Below are 8,857 nucleotides of genomic sequence, written 5' to 3'. Positions count from 1 at the left end.
GAGGAGCAGGGAAGACAGTGGTCTGCGTAGGATGGCTCAGGTCCCAGAGGCCTTCACTCCAGTCCCAGGCGACAGGCTGTTCAAAGTGTGGCTCTGTCACCCAGCTGATCCTCTGACCTCTCCCTTATCTTCAAAACCAAGGTCTCAGCTCCCCTCTCTCTGAGTCTTAGCCAGGACTGAGTATTCTGAGGGTCTCTCCCTCAATGAAATTGGACCATGAAAATGATAAACCCTTGAGCTGTTCCAACTCACCCACCCTCTGCCTTGCCATCAGCTTCTCTACTCTGATCTTCCAAGGAGGGTCTGGCTTGGACCGACTTTTTTAGGGTATGCTTTCATGAAGCAGAATCTGAGGTGAGTCAGAGCGCGAGAAGGGCTGCAGGTGCCTGAACACAGACACACCTGGGAAAGTGAGGCATTCAGCGAGGCTCAGGGAAAGACCCCATTGCTGGGCCCTGTGGCCTCTTCACAGCAGCAGAAAACTGAAATAAAGACTTGTGCAGTGTTTCTCAGACAGCAACACCATCCTGGGACTGCCTCGCATGGCTCCCAGCCCTGCACACCCTCTGCTGCTAGTATGGATGGGGCAGGAGTGCCCTAGAGGAAGGCACGCTCTGCAAAGCTGGGGGTGGGGGAATTGTTGATCGAAGAAAAGGAGAGAAACTCAATACATAGCCTTGAGGAGCAGATATAACAGCACAGAAAGCTGGCGTACCAATTACAAATGGCATGATGCTGTCCTGAGTTTTCCAAGCTGCAAGCACGGTGTGGTAGTCCCAGTCACTGGCACAAAGCTCCCCGTTCACTGTTGAGGCACTGTAGGGTCCCGCGTTCATTTCCTGAGACAGCTGCAATAAAAATACCCCAGACTGAGGGGCTTAAACAGCAGACATTTACCCTCCCACAGTTCTGGAGGGGAGAAGTCCAAAATTAAGGTGTTTGCAAATCCACGCTCCTGGGAGGACTCTTCCTGCCCCCGCAGCTCCTGATGTTCTCTGGCTCCCAGCTGCGTCACTCCACGCTCTGCCTCCATCATCACGTGGCCTTCTCCCTGGGTGTTTCCTATCTATGAAAATTACGTTCTTAGAGGACCGAAGTCATTAGATTTAGTGCACACCCTAATTCAGTATGACCTAATCTCCACTTGATTACATCTGCAAAGAACCTGTTTCCAAATAAGATCACATTCACAGACAGCAGGGGTTAGGACTTCCACACATTTTTTTTGGGTAACCTTCCATGTCCCCTGCCTTTATCACTTCTGTAAACTCTGCCCTGACATCTGACCACCAGCAGCTGCGCTTCTTTGCTCGAGAGCTTTCTGCTGCTGCTGGAATTCACACTATCACCCATTCCAGGTAATTGGCACCATCAATTCTCCACCCAAGGAGTGCCCAACCATGACTGACAGCTGTTGGTATATAAATCCCAAGGCCCCTTTGGGTGGGAGGACTAAAAAAATAATACCCCCAATTTTCAACATTTGCTCATATTTGGCAACGAGCTAAAAGTGGGAGGTGGACTGATTAGCCGGTCAGAGGATCTGGGTGGAATGTCAGTGCTGCCTCTTATCAGCTGTGCGACCTTGGGAAAGTTCATTCATTCATTCAACAAATAAATATTGGTAGGGTGTGCCAGGCAATATCCAGGATATGAAGGAGTCATTGATGAGCAAAAACACACAGTTCAGGCCTTCTTGGCGCTTACAGACTAGAGAGAGGGAAAGATAAAGAGTCACACAGATACACATACCACGATGATAGAGGCTCTGAAAAGAACAACGTGGTATGAAAGAAGAAACTGGAGCACCAGGCCAGGTGTGTGAGCAGAGCTCTCTGAGGACATGATGTCTGAGCAGAGATGGACGTACCTGGAGGTGTTTGCCAGGTGAGGGAGCAGTGCGGTGGGAGGATGGCATTTCCGCCAAAAGCAACGGCACAGGCAAAGGTCCTGGGGTGGAAGGGAGGCCAGCACATCTCAGAAACTGCACGCAGAGCATTATTTACTCTCCTGTTGAGAAATGAAAGAATATATACAAAACGCCCACCTTTCAGGTTACTGGGAAAATCGAACAAAATATGGCACAGTAAAGTGCCTATGAAACATCCTTCTTTCCAGCCTTGGGAAAACCTCGCAGGGGTCTGAAGCTTCTCATCCTGGCAGCGGGGCAAGGGTGAGTGGGAATTTATACCGTCCCCAACGCGACTACTTCATGCTGCCTCTTTATTTGTATGCAGGTCATGTGCCTCTTATGTATCATTTCTTGGGGCATCGTTTGCTTTAGTTTTGAGAATTGGGAGTAAATTATGCAGGCTTCCTGCCAGGCCTTCTAGCAAAGTTGTCCTCTGGGTTTGGGGACTTGCCCGAATCTGGGGCTTTACTTACACAACGCTGCCCTCTGCTGGCCACTGATGGAGGTCTGGGCACTGCTCTTGAGCAGGGCAGGACACAGTACCATGTGGGTAGCCTTCATCCCAGCTTTTGCTCTGTTTCCGGGTGGAGATGGGGCTTCCACTCACATTGAACAGTCAATGGACTTCCCTTCCTCTCTTCTCCATTATTCCTTTCACCCAATAAATGAGTGTTTAAGCTCCACCCTAAGCACGGCACGTTCATAATCTTACTGCAATCTGCACACAAACTTGGAGATAATTACTGCTATTCCTTTCTCAGAAATGAGAGTGGTCAGATGACTTTCCCAAGATCATGAGCAGTGAAGCTGGAAAGCAGGGCTGCCTTCAGGTGCCTGTGACCTAGGCACAGGGCCCTGTGCTCAGTTTAATGCTCTGCTGTTGACATCTTGAAATTCTTAATAGTTTTTGAACACAATACCTTGCATTTCTTGGCCAGGCATGGTGGCTCCTGCCTGTAATCCCAGCACTTTGGGAGTCCGAGGCGGGCAGATCACGAGGTCAGGAAATTGAGACCAGCCTGGCCAGCATGGTGAAACCCCCATCTCTACTAAAACTACAAAAATTAGCTGGGCATGGTGGCAGCTGCCTGTAATTCCCAGCTACTCGGGAGGCTGAGGCAGGAGAATTGTTTGAACCCAGGAGGCTGAGGTTGCATGATCGCGCCACTGCACTCCAGCCTGGGCTACAGAGTAAGACTCGGTCTCAAAATAAACAGACAAACAAACAAATAAGCAAACAAACCAACTAATCATGCATTTCCATTTTGCACGGGGCCCGGCACATTATGTGTCCGTGCTGCTGTTAGAGCTGTGGGTTCTAACCAGACTGCCTTCACTCCAACCCCAGTGCTTTCCTACCTCCTCTGGGCTCTTTCTAAAAGGCACACCTGGCAGCTCAACATTTAACTCCCAAGATGGCGCTCCATTACCTACAGGATCATGCAGCTTATTTCTTAACGCAGGGATTCTTACCCTGGCTGGACACCCAGGGGACGGAGGGCTTTGGAAAAGTACTAATGCTTTGGGCATGTTGCCCAGAATGCTGTGGGTGGGCCCTGGCATTGCTGTGTATCAAAGCTTTCCAGGTGATTCTAATGAGAAGACTACAGCACTATTGGTGTAGGGCCTGGCATTGTTCCTGACGTTCATTGGGTGTTTAATAAATGTTTTCCAACTTTTTAGAGAAACGAATTGACTGGAAGGCTCATGCTGAGAATTAAACTGAGTCGTGAATAAGAAGATTTAACTTTGGGTTCCATGTTTGCATCAGACTAGGAGCTCAGAGTTTGCCAGGTAATTGGGGAAGCTACCCGGGGCTGGTTGGAGAGGGAGAAAGAGTGGGAAAGACTTGGAAATTAGGTGCACCTTCCTGAATATTTGGACCTTGGTAAGGCTTAAATTTACTTTGCCTGGAAATAGCACCTGATCCCACTGAGGTAACTCCTCTCCCCCATCCTCAACTCCAGTTCTGTGATGAGTGGGTTAATCCCATGTCTGGTCTCAGTGTAGGGTGCTGACCCAGGCCTGGACAATCAGATTATTCCATTCCTCTCGGCTGGCTTCCGTGCTTGGCTCAGAGATAAGCGTATACCCCAAACCAGACTTATGATAGGCAACCTTGGGACACTGGCAGGAACTTTGGCCCAGAGAAGCTGTTGTTCTCCAGGGGCTGGGGCCTGAGGGGTTTCAGTGCAACTGGGGCTTGTGGCAATCTTGAGGGACTATGTTAACCTCTCTTCCTGGGTCCACAAGGGGCGTGGTTTCAAAAGCAAGAACTTCCCAGCGCCATGCCTCCATTCACCTCCCCATCTGGGAACCTAGAGTTCTTTGTCTAACTTTCTCATGCGTGGGCTAGCTAAAATTTCAGGTGTGCTCCTTTGGTTAAAAAGAGGCCAAAAGCCCTGGAAGGAGGGGCTCTGCTGTGGGCCCAAGCAACCAATCTAGGATCAGAGTCAAAGATCAGTCACTCCAGAGGAAGTTTGAAAGAACTCCTCTCACTGGACAAGAACATGAATGGGGCGGGAATAACTTCAAAGTTAAAACTCCACTGCACCTTACCTGTGGGGATTTCCCTCTCTGGGATCCCCTCCCACAACAGCGTGGGAGCTGCTCTCTCTACTTCTCTCTCTTTCTCTGCCTAATAAATCGCTCTCTACAAAACTCTTTGGGTCCGTGATATTTATACGAACGGTAAGCCCACTGCACCTCCAGGGCCTCTTCCCCCATTCCTGGGGAAGGGGAGGCCAAGAACCCGGGACACCCGGTTACAATCTTACCGTGGTGGCAAAGGCATCATACAGGATGGTGGAGTTGACTGGCAGCAGCCATTCCTGATGAATTTGACCAACTGGATTCAGCAATGTCTGAATTTACCCCAAGCTCCTGCTTCCAAGTGTCAAGAAATGCCATTTCTTGCGTCAGTACCTTGCGGTTGATTACTGGTCACTTGCAGCTGAAAGCAAGCAATAAGGAATGTAAATACCCCGAACAAAATTCCCTGTCCCTTGGTTCCTTAATCACCCTACAGGGGATTTGCAGGGAGCCGAATATTCAGTCTGGAGAGATGCATTCAGGGAACAAACGGGGCTGGTACCTGCGTCAAAGTCTTGCCTTCAGCGAAGATGGCAACCTGACATCTTTCTCCCCCGCAGTGCAACAGCAGACCTTTGATACTGACTCTATGAGGTCCATTTTTTTTTCTTTTTTGTCTGATCACAGCTTTCCAGGATACGCATCTATCCAATGGTCAAGTGTCTGCTGAGTATCTACTTTGTGCGGGCACTGTGCTGGTACAGGACTTGTGAAGATGACTGTGTTTTCAGGTCAGCCCAGAAAAGGCAGTGCAGTCCAGTAGACAATTTTCAGAATCGTAGCTGCAGAGGATGGAGCATTCTATTTATTCAATTATTACTTTATGTAAGCAGTTGCGAGAATATTTAAACCCAGTGCACACTTCAATAAACAGATACGTGCTTTCCAGGGCAGCTGCCGAAGACGGCGGAGGGACAGGTCCTGGTGCTGGATGGTCACGGCCAACTCCTGGGCCGCCTGGCGGTTATCGTGGCTAAGTAGGTACTGCTGGGCCGGAAGGTGTTGGTCGTACGCTGTGAAGGCATCAACCTTTCTGGCAATTTCTACAGAAACAAGTTGAAGTACCTGGCTTTCCTCTGCAAGCCGGTGAACACAAACTCTTCGAGAGGCCCCTGCCACTTCCGGGATCCCACCACTTCCGGGCATCTCGCCACTTCCGGGCTCCCAGCCGCATCTTCCGGTGGACCGTGCGAGGCATGCTGCCCCACAACATCAAGCAAGGCCACGGTGTTCTGGACCGCCTCGAGGCGTTTGACGGCATCCCACCGCCCTACAAGAAAAAGCGGATGGTGATTCCTGCCACCCTCAAGGTTGTACGTCTGAATCCTACAAAAAAATTTGCCTATCTGGGGCGCCTGGCTCACGAGGTTGGCTGGAAGTACCAGGCAGTGACAGCCACCCTGGAGGAGAAGAGGAAGGAGAAAGCCAAGATCCACTACCGGAAGAAGAAACAGCTCATGAGGCCGAGAAGAACCTGGAGAAGAAAACTGACAAATACACAGAGGTCCTCAAGACCCACGGACTCCCGGTCTGAGCGCGATAAAGACTGTTAATTCCTCCAAGAAAATAAAAAATAAAAACAGATACGTAGTAGGTAGCCAAATTTTACCACACTAGTCGTGAGACAGAACTGACAAAAAAGAAACGTGCCATAATTTTTTTGAGACTTTTTTATTTTTTTGAGACAGGAGCTCACTCTGTTGCTCAGTCTGGAGTGCAGTGGCATGATCTTGGCTCACTGCAACCTCTGCCTCCTGGGTTCAACTGATTCTCCCACCTCAGCCTCCCAAGTAGCTGAGATTATGCAGGCATGCACCACTACACCTGACTAATTTTTGTATTTTTTGGTAAAGACGGGATTTCACCTTGTTGGGCAGGCTGGTCTTGAACTCCCGACCTCAAGTGATCCACCTGCCTCCCAAAATACTGGGATTATGGGCATGGGCCACCGCATCCAGCTGGTGCAATAATTTTTGAAACAAATTTTGGCTGTTGGTGTTATTGGCAGGGAAAGATGAATATTTCCACAAGGAATTTGATGACAATGCTGGCTTCTTAAAGGGCTTTCAATGTGGATAACACAGGTTCTTTGAGGACACTTTGCTTTGGAGACATTGGCCCATCTCGGGGTGCCTGGAGCCCTCTTCTCCTGGCAGTCTCTTGTGATCTGTGCCATGCCAGATCCCCTGAGTCAGAGATAGCAGAAGGCAAGCAGAGTCACACGTTAGTAGTTGACTTTAGGTGGTATTCAGGTGTTCACTGCAGGAATTCTTTTAGCTTTGTTGAATGTTTAAAATTTTTCATAATAAAATGTTGGAAAAAAAAAAGAACTTGGTTCAAATTTATTCCCCTCCTTTTTTTTTTTTTTGCAATTTTCTGTTTTTCTTTAGCTTCTCTTTGATTACTCAAGTTGCCAGCCCCAGAGCAATTACTTTCTGCAAACAAGTTCTCAGAAGGCTCAGATGAATTTTGGACCTAATTTAATTCCCAATTTACTTGCTTATGGAAAAAAAAAGGCTTAGTTTCTTCGCACCACATCAACCCTTGGTGTACCAGTTTTGATTTCTTTTAAAAAGCTGGCTATAAGATGCCAAGCCAGGCAGCATGAGATAGTCCCAATGAATTAATGAAAACTGGGGGAAAAAGGGGTGTTCAGAGCTTGCAGGACAATAGCAAAACCCATACACAGACAAAGGAAGCCTCAGAGGGGACAAGCACTCCAAGATAAAGGGAGAGCGTGGATGGTGCCTATGATAAGGTGCAGAGAGGAGCGAGCTGCTCCGATGGGCAAGGATGAATGAGGCCAGTCAGAACCTCTCTCTGTATCAAACACCTGGATGGTGGTTCCAGGCACAGGGTTGGTAAAACAGGTACAGATTTGTCCTTTGATTTGCAGCCTCCCCAGAAGATATGCTGACATCCTCACCCTCGGTATGTGTGAATGTGACCTTATTTGGAACTAGGGTCTTTGCAGAAAATAACTAGTTAAGATGAGGTCATCATGGATTGGGTGTGCTTTAATCCAATGACTGGGGTCCTTATAAGAAGAGGTTAACTTGGACACAGACACACCGAGAGGAGAACAGAATGTGAAGACACGCCGACATGTGGAGGGAAGAAGGCCATGTGATGATGGACACGGAGATGGGAGTGATGCGGCTGCCAGCCACGGGCTGCGGGGAACCACCAGGGCCACCAGGAACCATTAGGAGCTACCAGGACCTGGACGAGGCAAGAAAGGCACCCCCCCACCCCCAGAGCCCCATGAGGAACAGGGCCCTGCCCACCCATTGATATTGGATTTCTGGCCTCCAGACCGTGAGAGAGCACATATCTGATGTTTTAAGGCCCCTGGTGTGTGGAACTTTGTTAGGGCAGCCCCAGGACAGTCACACATAGGGTAATGGTGGAGTCCCAGAGAGGTCTGCAGAGTCACTGCTTCAGGGCTTATTTTGACCTTGGTCTGCCCTTGGTGTCAACAGCCACAGTCCTCCTTGGTTGTTGCTTCTGTGTCTTGACTCTAAACAACTAATGACTTGTCTTAGAGTAGAGCACTGCGTCCGTCCATTCGCCCTCTACTCTCTTCTGCAGGCAGCCTAGAGACAACGGGGGTTCTGGGGAGCCCAGCTTAGCCTGGAGTCTAACTGTATCAACATTACTGGTAAAGAACAAAAAGCACCCGGAGGAGGTGGGTCAGCCATGGGACCTCATGCAAAGACAGCTGGGGTGCAACCATGGGCTCTCTGCCTCCTGCCTTCTGGGAGTCAGGCCCATGCAGTGGCTAGTCCCTGCCTGGGAGGTGGGTGTGTCTCCCCTGCTTTGGGAGCATGGGTTCCAAACTGCTTTCTTGGTGGAATTCAGCTTCCTGGGTAGATTGGCTAGCAGAGAGAACTCCTTCATACTTTCATTTCTCACTGAACATTAATACGTGGTCATGCTGGAGTCCAGTGAGTGGAGGAGCATGCTGTGGAACTCAGGAATGCCCCCAGGGCTGGGCCAGCCTGGGGACCTGTTTGAGTGGGTGGGCAGCCCATGCTTCCCTTGTGCCTTCCTTCCTCTTCTTGAAAATATGTCCTGGGCTCAGAGCAGATGAGGTTGTCCCCCAGCTAACCCTTAGCCAGTCAAGGTTATTCGGGGCCCCATTGCTAGTGATGGCTGTGAGGTAGGCATGTGACCAGCACTTGGCCAAACACATAGAAGGGCAGGTCTGTTGAAAGATTACAGGAAAGTGTGTCAGTGGGTGGGGCGGGGGGAGAAAAGGGAGAGAGAGAGACACAGAGAAGAGTCAAAGCCCCCCTCACACTGCCTCCCTGCCTTGAATGGGGCCTCCCCCTTGGATGTGTATCCAAGTTG

The 8,857-nt window shown here is 49.7% G+C and overlaps 1 pseudogene across 1 annotated transcript; it reads left to right on the top strand.

The window, feature by feature from the left end:
- Window positions 1-5,219: 5,219 nt before the first annotated feature.
- LOC108314627 lies at window positions 5,220-6,038 on the top strand (annotated as a pseudogene). The gene is made up of 3 exons (XR_005202657.1): window positions 5,220-5,235; window positions 5,394-5,615; window positions 5,651-6,038. The product of XR_005202657.1 is annotated as a 60S ribosomal protein L13a-like (transcript).
- The last annotated feature ends 2,819 nt before the right edge of the window (window positions 6,039-8,857 follow it).

Source organism: Cebus imitator, unplaced genomic scaffold (genome assembly GCF_001604975.1).
Source record: "Cebus imitator isolate Cc_AM_T3 unplaced genomic scaffold, Cebus_imitator-1.0 Scaffold159, whole genome shotgun sequence".
NCBI lineage: Eukaryota > Metazoa > Chordata > Mammalia > Primates > Cebidae > Cebus > Cebus imitator.
This window is presented reverse-complemented; position numbering and strand designations above follow the sequence as displayed.